General features: G+C 30.7%; 1 protein-coding gene across 5 annotated transcripts in view; it reads left to right on the top strand.

Moving 5' to 3' along the window:
* LOC106680884 (inactive rhomboid protein 1) overlaps positions 1–9,254 on the top strand; it is a 388,358-nt gene that overhangs the window by 205,545 nt on the left and 173,559 nt on the right. Inside the window, exon 1 of one of the 5 annotated variants that reach the window (XM_067047843.1) lies at positions 6,965–7,181. The exons of the other annotated variants lie outside the window; for them this stretch is intronic. The gene's annotated coding sequence lies outside the window, so the exon portion shown is untranslated. Of the gene's footprint in view, positions 1–6,964; positions 7,182–9,254 lie in introns of those variants that run through there. 5 annotated transcript variants of the gene reach the window in all.

Below are 9,254 nucleotides of genomic sequence, written 5' to 3' on the forward strand. Positions count from 1 at the left end.
CCTAGATTTTGAAAGCTCCTTCATCGGCCGCAACTACACACATTTTTGAAGTAGAGTTCTGGGCATTAATAAGGGGAAAATACCCTCCAAGTAAGAACTACTCCACTACTCTTGCACTCCAGCACATTAATCACTGGAATCCACGTGAGTTGCAGAAAGTTTTCGGAAAAGGAGGATTCGTTCTCTTGACCTCAATCCACTTTTATTGAAAAGGAAAAAAGAAAAAACATATTGCGAAATTGCACCGGTTTAACTGCCCGAAAAGTTGAGAGGACGGCTTGTTGAATTCTGCCAAAGAATACCGATAGTGGATATTAGTCGTGCTGCTTATGATACTGTGGTATTAGTACAAGAGCCGGGAAGAAAAAAAGGCAGTTATTTCACCTCAATTTTTGAGTACTTTAATGAAAACTATGTATAATTACTAGTTAAAATTTATGAGTCTGCCAAGTATAGACAGGAGGGATAACAAATGGCGGCTGTTTCAAAACATTACAAAAAATTGATTTTTCATTCGGAGCTCTATATCTCTAAATTTACATACAATACTAGAAAACCTGAGAGGACATTATTTAAAGCAAAGTAAATTTTCTGATATATTAGCCCTAATAGAGCTATTTATATTAATGGTTCTTGAGATATATCTTTATAAAAAGCAATATTTCATAAATATATACTGAAAGATTAGTAGATAGTGTATTTATTTTGAGAAATCCATATCTCAGGAAATGTTGTGACGTATAAATGTCTATTAGCACTCAAATTAAAGCTAGTTTAATGTACTATAAAGTAATTTATAACCTTTATTTTCGTACGAATAGTAGTTTTCATGACATTGCTAAAATAAATTGATTTATAGTTGTTTAGACAATAAGTTTGATTTAGGAAACAATTTATTTCAGAAACCATAAGACGTACAGTTCAATTTACCATAAAATAGTTCATAACCTTTATCTTTGTATGAGTAATAGTTTTTATGATATTTGACAAAATAAATTCACAAAACGTTAATTTCTAATTGTTCGGATAAAATGTTTGATTTTTGAAAAAATAAATGTTTAGACCCATAAGATGTACATTTCTGCTAGAACTCATAATAAAGGAAATTTAACTTACTATATAGTAGTTTATGACTCATATTTTCGTATGGGGTTGTAGTTTTTAAGATATTCGTATATAAATATAAATTTGGCACATGTAAATTTGTCCGAACAATTATAGAACAATTTATTTTAGCAAATTTCATAAAGCTTTAATTCGAGTGCTAATAGACATCTGTACGTCGTATGGTTTTGAGATAAAGATTTCTCAAAATAAATTCACAAACTACTGATCTCTCAATATATACTGTACAACATTTTTATGAAATGTTGCTTTTTAAAAAGCTATATCTCCAGAACTATTGAACGTAGAAAACTTTATTATGCCTCATGTTTTAGCAAATTTACTCTACTTTAAATGACATTTTCTTAGGTTTTCTTGTGTTTTTGGTAGTTGTAAGGATTAATATCTCGAAATGAAAAATTAATTATTTTTAGCGAATATTGAAAATACTATTTCAATCGAATAAAAAATTATTCGAATAAAAATTTGATTTTTTTTTTTAAATTCACTTATTTTTTTACCACCTTGAATTTCTAATGTATGAAAGTCCTATTTCACATACTCAGCCAAGAACAAAACGGAAATGCTGTAGATTTTAAGATCCCATATCGATTTAGTTTAATTTTTTTCATTTCTAACACATCGCCAATTTTTAGGTTTTTGGATATGCAGAATATGAAAAGGATATCGATTTTAAGATCTCGTATCGATTTATTCGAACTTTCTTGATTTCCAACATGTTAGGGTCTCTTTATATGTTTCAATATATGCCAGAAATGAAAATGCTATTGATTTTATGATCGCGTATAGATTTAATTATCGCGTATCGATTTATTTTAACTTTCCTGATCCCGAACATGTTAGGATCCCTTAATATGTTTTGAGATAGGCAGAATATAAAGGTACTATCGGTTTTAGTATCGCGTATTGATTTATTTTAACTAAGATAAGAAATCTGCATATCTCAAAACGTAAAAGGCCCTAACATGTTAAAAATCAGAAAAGTTAAAATAAATCGATAGTATTTTCATATTCTACATATCCCAAAATATAAAGGGACCCTAACATGTTGGAAATCAAGAAAGTTCGAATAAATCGATAGGCAATCTTAAAATCGATAACATTTTCATATTCTGCATATCTCATAACATATAAAGGGACCCTAACATGTTAGAAATAAAGAAAATTAAAATAAATCGATACGCGATAATTAAAGCGATAGCATTTTCATATTCTACATATCTCATAACATATAAAGGGACCCTAACATGTTAGAAATCAAGAAAATTAAAATAAATCGATACGCGATAATTAAAGCGATAGCATTTTCATATTCTACATATCCCAAAACATTTAAAGGGACCCTAACATGTTAGAAATCAGAGAAGTTAAAATAAATCGATAATATTTTCATATTCTTCATATCCCAAAACATAAAAAGTGACCCTTATATGTTAGAAATCAGAAAAGTTAAAATTAATCTATCCATGATCATAAAATATATCTATGTATATCTGTAAGACAAAAAATGTCGTCTTTATACGAATACAAACGTATTCGTATGGTTAATCATTTCATTTTTTCGAATAAGAGATTATTTTTCTATAAAATGGACGAATATAAAAGTATTCAAATGGTTATTCGAAATGTTTCGAATAATTGATTATTCGTGTAAAATAATGACGAATATAAAAGTAATCCGATGGTTAATCATATGTTTTTGTACGAATAATTGATTATTTGTGTAAAATAATGACGAATAAAAATGTATTCGTCTCTCGCCATTTGAATAATATTTGCCCAACTCTGCCTCAATCCCATTCCTCTCTTATATGAACGATATTACTAAAACATTGCTGAATATTTGTTTCTTGCTTTAAAATGTTTTTTGGGATTAAAAAAATATGTGAGAATCCAAAGGTTTTTGTATCATTACGATTAAATAAGAGTAGATGGTAATAGGGGAACCAAATTAATCAGTGTTGAACATTCAAATAGATTTAGCTATTGCAATGTGAAAGATCATGTGCAGCAAAGCCTAGAAAGCTGTCTAATTAATATTTAATCATGTATGTTTCAAAAGGAATGTAGGTTTCACGTAAGCCTTTCTTCGATATAATTCCCTCAATGCTGTATCTACTGGGACAAGCGGATCTTTATTAATTAATACTGAAAGCTGGGTATGGCCTTGCAACCAACATCACTCGTAACTAAAATCCCTTAAGGTCTAGTGTCTAATGTTGTAAAGCCAGGTTTATTTCAGCTTGATGTAGGGTGCTAAGTGAAACTTATGTGATTCAAGCAGTACACAAGATTATTAATAACTGTATTAATTTAGTTAATATTATTATTTTAGTTATTCATTCACATCTAAAATCCCTTCGAATATTTAAAAATCCATTTGGCTTTGATAAAGAAGTAAACATATCAGTATTATTTATAAGAACCACGTTAGTAAATTAGTATGCTACTGGAGGTGTTAACTGTAGATTACCAAATTAACAATATTTAAATTATATATTTATTCTTTATATAAACCATCTGCCTCACTTCGTTAAAGCAGCCCAGTTCCACTTTCCAAGTACTCTCTTTTTTGCCAACTTGTTATCCTCTCTTCCTTGCCAGATCTGATATGAGGGCCTCCTACAATTTCCCGACCGTCCACATGATCGTTTTCCATTTGCTTTAGAGTACCCAACATTTTGTTGTTAACCTGATAGACATTCTTTAAATGAATCAGTTAGATATCACTATTCCAGCCCTACATCGATATCGATAGTATCGATTAAAACAGTACTCAGAGACATCAGAACATCACAACACGTTATGCTTTCCGCTGTGATTGAATGACTTGAAGATAATACAAAATACAAGACCAAGAATATAGTCCAGCTATGAGTCCATCGAAATATTTCGTGGCAATAAATAGTTACTCATCTCCTTACAACAATTACGGATTCCTTATCACAAATTTTCTTCCTGCATCAGCTATAACTATTATTTAAAATCAGAATTAACATCTCGGTTATCTCGGTTATCCGAACTGGCCGGAAAAAAATAGCTTATTTTGAAAAAAATCTGCAAGCAATAACATTTTTGTTTTCAAATAAAAGTATACATATATAAAGGAAATTTTTAAATTTTCGATCTATAGGCAAGATATTATAATCACAGTGAAAATCGAAAGTGTAAATTTTCACATTGTTTTGATATCAGGTAATCTAATTTCTAGAAATGTGTTCATAATATATTTTGTTGGAATTCGAAATAGATATTATATATTGTAAAAATCATTTGATTCTATAAAACTAATTAGATTAATAGTATAGATATGTATAATACAAATTTTGCTTAACTTTTTTGTTTTTTACACCATTTTCTTAATACTTCTTTCATCTGAACTTTTTAATGATTCGAACACTCCCTTGATTACAAGTCTGCTATTCTTGTGATACCTCATCAGTGTAGTGTCTCTTATGCTAGACTTTATCTAATTAGTTAACTTAAACTTCTGCTTATAATAGTAGGGGTGGGAGGCAGAGGATGAGAGGGAGGGGGAATAAATTACGAAACCATTGACGCCGTGTTTCTGATAGCCCAAAATAGCTCAGCATTAATAAGTGACACAACCGTTAATTGGCCATGGATGGATGGGTAGCCTTGTAACTTCCTCGCCAAACAGTGAGCTGTAGTGAATTAAGTCTAATAATAATCTTCCAAATATAATTTCATCTTATCCAGAATACGTATTACTTACGTAGTACTTCATCGAAATATTAATTAGTTAATCTTATCTCATTCCACTTCAATTTCGTTCAATGGAAACGTTCTTGTTGGAAGTTAGCTTTGAGAAGCCTTGCCGACTTGCGTTGCCCAGTCACATTACTTGGAGCTATATCAGCTGGCAAATCTGTGCCCTGGCACGAAGGGGACTCTCCGCACGCCAGAAAAACTGCGGGCTAAGAGCCTGCCAATTTTTTCTCTATAATACTTTGCCTTAAAAACTTAACTTTACTTCAGACTTTAACAGTTATTAGAAAATAATAATAATTCGGTAGTAAAAATAACAAAGAAATATCAGTTAAATGCTAATACAAGATTTGATCTCTCCACCCTAAGATACCCATAATTATACTTATCCTACCTTTAAAGCACTCACTTAAAGCGTGTATCGGTCAATGTGCAACCTGTCAAAATCTTTCAATAACGGATCGAAACACCAAAAATAATAGAAGGGGAGGCTTCCTAGGCCACCCGTCCACTAAATCTCGAGTTAGTGACAGTCATGATTTAATTTGAAACATTTATTTAAAACGAGAATAGGAGGCTTTAGGTATTAAGTTACTTGAATCGAGCAACATAGAAAAAGTGGCTAAGATTTACAAACGGCGTGAACCACAACCTCTCCTCCCAAGGGTCGACTTACTTATCTTACCTTTAAAACATTCACTTTTAGCTAGTATTCGCCGATGTACGTTATGAGGTAATCTCTTGAAGGAGACCATAGCACAAAAAATAATAGTAGGGAAAACTTACAATTGATAGTATATTCCATCTCTTAATTGAAAACTAACTTATAATTTATAGTCTCATAAATTATAACATAATTTATCATACTATGAAATTATCCTCTGATCTATCTGGAATCTTGGACTTCAAGGGAGAGCAAAAAATCTTGAGCATCAAACATATCTTATTAAATGAAACATAATACCATAGTCAATGCCCCTTATTATGTTTCAAACAAAACACTAAATGACCTTAACGCTTGTTTCCTTGACCTTTTTCATTTCATATTATTTTCCTCAGAACCTTTCCAAATTCTAATTATACTCATCCCTACTACTTGCTCTAAAGGTTTCAACGGCAATGACCACGATTAATTGTAAAATAAATCACTCAGTTCTAGTTTTGATGATTGGCAGATCCTTCAATCATGTTATCACGGCTGTAGTGCTGTTACCTCCATTGGCTCAGTGCCAAGAGAAGGGGCACTGGGATCTTAAAGATTCTTACCTGCTTTACCTCTCAATTAAAAGATTAAGCGAGTTCGTGGATCCTATGGCCAAGTCTGTAAATTTAAATACAAGTATGGACCTGATTAATGTCTTTCTTTCATGGTTATGTTATAGTTCATTATTTCTTGTTCAAATTTCGATGTTGTTCCATTTATCTGGATAGTGCATTAAGTAGAAGTATAATCACATTTACAAGGGAAAACGACGAAAAAAAAAATCGAAAACCCATTTAATAAAAAATAATGTAAAATTTAACAATGTCAATAGGATCGTTCATGTTGAAAATTGAGGGTGGCCAGAACTTTATAAGGTTCGAGACTCATTAGGTTTAAAATTTCTTAGAAAAATTCATATGCAATAACAACAAAGCTCAAAATATAAATGACTCCATTGTTTCTCATACATGACTCCTTGTTTTCTGTAGCATAAGTGGTATTAAAATAAATATAGAAATATGTTTGTAAACATTAAAATTACTTTATATTTGAAAGTAAAGTGAACTAAAATACAATGATAATTAGCTAATTCTGTAGAGTAGTAATTAAAATTAAATCAATTCAAAATCATCAATTCTAAGGAATTAAAATCTCCTATTCCGTCAATGGGTGATCATTTCATGTTTATAAGTAAACTAACAGCCTAGACCTAAATCCATGTTAGGATATGCTCTGGTCCTTGTAATAAAGAACGTAATTGATTGGAGTTAGAAAGTGGAACGATAGAGGCCAGTGACCGAGTGGAGAATCGGTTTGGGGTCAACCAGGTGGGCTAGCGAGGAGGATTACCAACAGATGTCGCTGGCACCAAGCGGCCTCTGGCAGTATTTCTTGTCCTCAGTTAGGTTGTGGAAGTTGTACAGTGTGTGTCAAGTTGAGCGATTGGAGAGTGTGGATATTACCGCTGTCTGCAATGAAAGAAGAAATGGCTCACTATTAGCTTCTTTAATAGCAAGCCTATGAAGCATGTGATTGTCGGTCTGTTAGAGTTGTGTGTATACTTGTGCATAATTGTGTTTTAGTGTTAGTCCAAGTGCTATTCTAAAGGATTGCTATTCTTGAGGTAAGCCTTCTTTCAATATATATCGGACTCAAACATTATTTTATCCTATAGTCAATGTAGGATGTTCCTTTGTGTATGTTAAAAGAGGATGTACTCTTAACTTCCATGATTTACAGACAATAAATATGTTTTAATACTAAGTATGCTTAATAGCATTAATGTAATAGCAAACTTTACAAATACGTGGCCAAATACCCTAGCCTTCATTCCAGGCGAGAATGAATTGCTAGACTTGTATATTTAATATTTCTATTACTCATCTTACATAATGATTGTGCGTTGCATTACGTCAGACCAATCTCTCGATGTTGCTGCTGTTCCAATTTAATTAAATTAGCATATTCGTTGGGGGAACCAGCTCCTCCTTCTGCCAAGGTCATGATAACACGCTATTAGGATCCAGCGAAGTCTAATCATAACAATAGTTATCAATTCTGAAAAGTCTATTATGGAGCATGGGCTTAAATCATTTTTATAATATTTCCTATTGTTATTATCTTTTCAAATAAAAAATAGAATTTTATTCATATCAAGATTCTAAATACTACTATATAACTACACTTCTGTAAGAACTTCATTTCAGATAATCATTTTATGATTAACGCAATTTTTTTCAGATTTTGATCTTTTTTGTTTAAAATTGATTATTGTTTCATTAACTACAAGTAAAAATCATAAATTAGTAATTGTAAATTTATTTTATATTTGGCAGCTAATAATTCTTTAAATATTTAACTAGGTACTCTATTAATTTTATGAATTTTAATAACTATTTTTTTTTTGTTGAGTTAAGTCAAGCTCACACCATTCTTATGTGCTTTAAGAAATTTATAATATTAATTTTTATAAATTTATTATAATTTTTTTTGTTGTTTGTGGGTGGTATTTCATTCATTAATTTATTTTTAGTATATCATTACTAAATTCTGTTCGTCTATATATCATTGATAATAATTCTATTGTTAGTTGCCTTTTTCAGATAACATATATTTAAGTTTTTATCTCAATTTTTTGTATTTAATTGTATAGTTTTACCTTATACGCCCTTTCAGCCTCCACGATAGCGGACTAGTTAAAAGTATTACTAAAAAATATTTAATTTTATATTTATAATTTCTTATGTTATTATTTATACCGGCCTATAGATGCCATAGATAGATATTTGTCATCTGGCCCTTATACTTTTCTTAATAAATAAAAATTATTAATTGATTAATTTTATTACAGGAATGTGGTAGACCTGTGTGTTCCCTGTTTTCATTGTACCTTAATTTAAGTACCTCTCGCTCGAACCTCTGAACAGGTTTCTTACATTTTAATTGGAATCGAAAAAAGATAATAAATGATTGTGATTTAAATTGTATCCAAAATCAAATAAAAATGATCTTACTGAACATTTTTATTAGTGTTATACGATATTTTAAAAAAAATGTCTATATGTTACTTTTAGAAAAATTAAAACGAATGAGTTAAGGACCTGCGGACACAACATATTATTAACACCATTATTTCAAAACAATAAGTTCACCGGTGTTTTTGTCTTTTAGTGTTTTTATGTCTACCTTTTCTTACTTTTTTAGAAAATATTTCTGCCTTCTTACTGTGCCTGACAGCCCACAATGGTTCTGACACCAGTCGACTTTGTTGGAACAGTATTCTCTCTCATATTTCTCTTGTTCGCTTTTGTCGTATCCATACCTTCTTCGATAAAACAATGTATTCCTTGAAAAAGGTCTTTGATAGGACGAAGATTTGTAATTCCAGTAAAAAAAAAAAAAATGTGTTTTTTTTCCCTATAAGTATACATTAAATTACCAGTTGCTTTTAGAATAAGATATCGCTTAACCGAACCATTAGAATTCATAATATAGGTTGGTCAAAAAGAATAGGCTGTTTATCTTTTTTTTTATTATTTTTTTTTAATTTAAAATATATGTCCCATATCACATTGAGGACTGTGATATGGGACATATATTTTAAAGATTGGTGTCGTAATTGGAGGATTAAGATAAATTCCAACAAATCCCATCAAATCACCTTTACCCTTCGTCGTAAACCTACTGACTGCCCTAC

Source organism: Halyomorpha halys, unplaced genomic scaffold, assembly GCF_000696795.3.
Source record: "Halyomorpha halys isolate HHAL.00 unplaced genomic scaffold, Hhal_1.1 Scaffold297.1, whole genome shotgun sequence".
Taxonomy (NCBI): domain Eukaryota; kingdom Metazoa; phylum Arthropoda; class Insecta; order Hemiptera; family Pentatomidae; genus Halyomorpha; species Halyomorpha halys.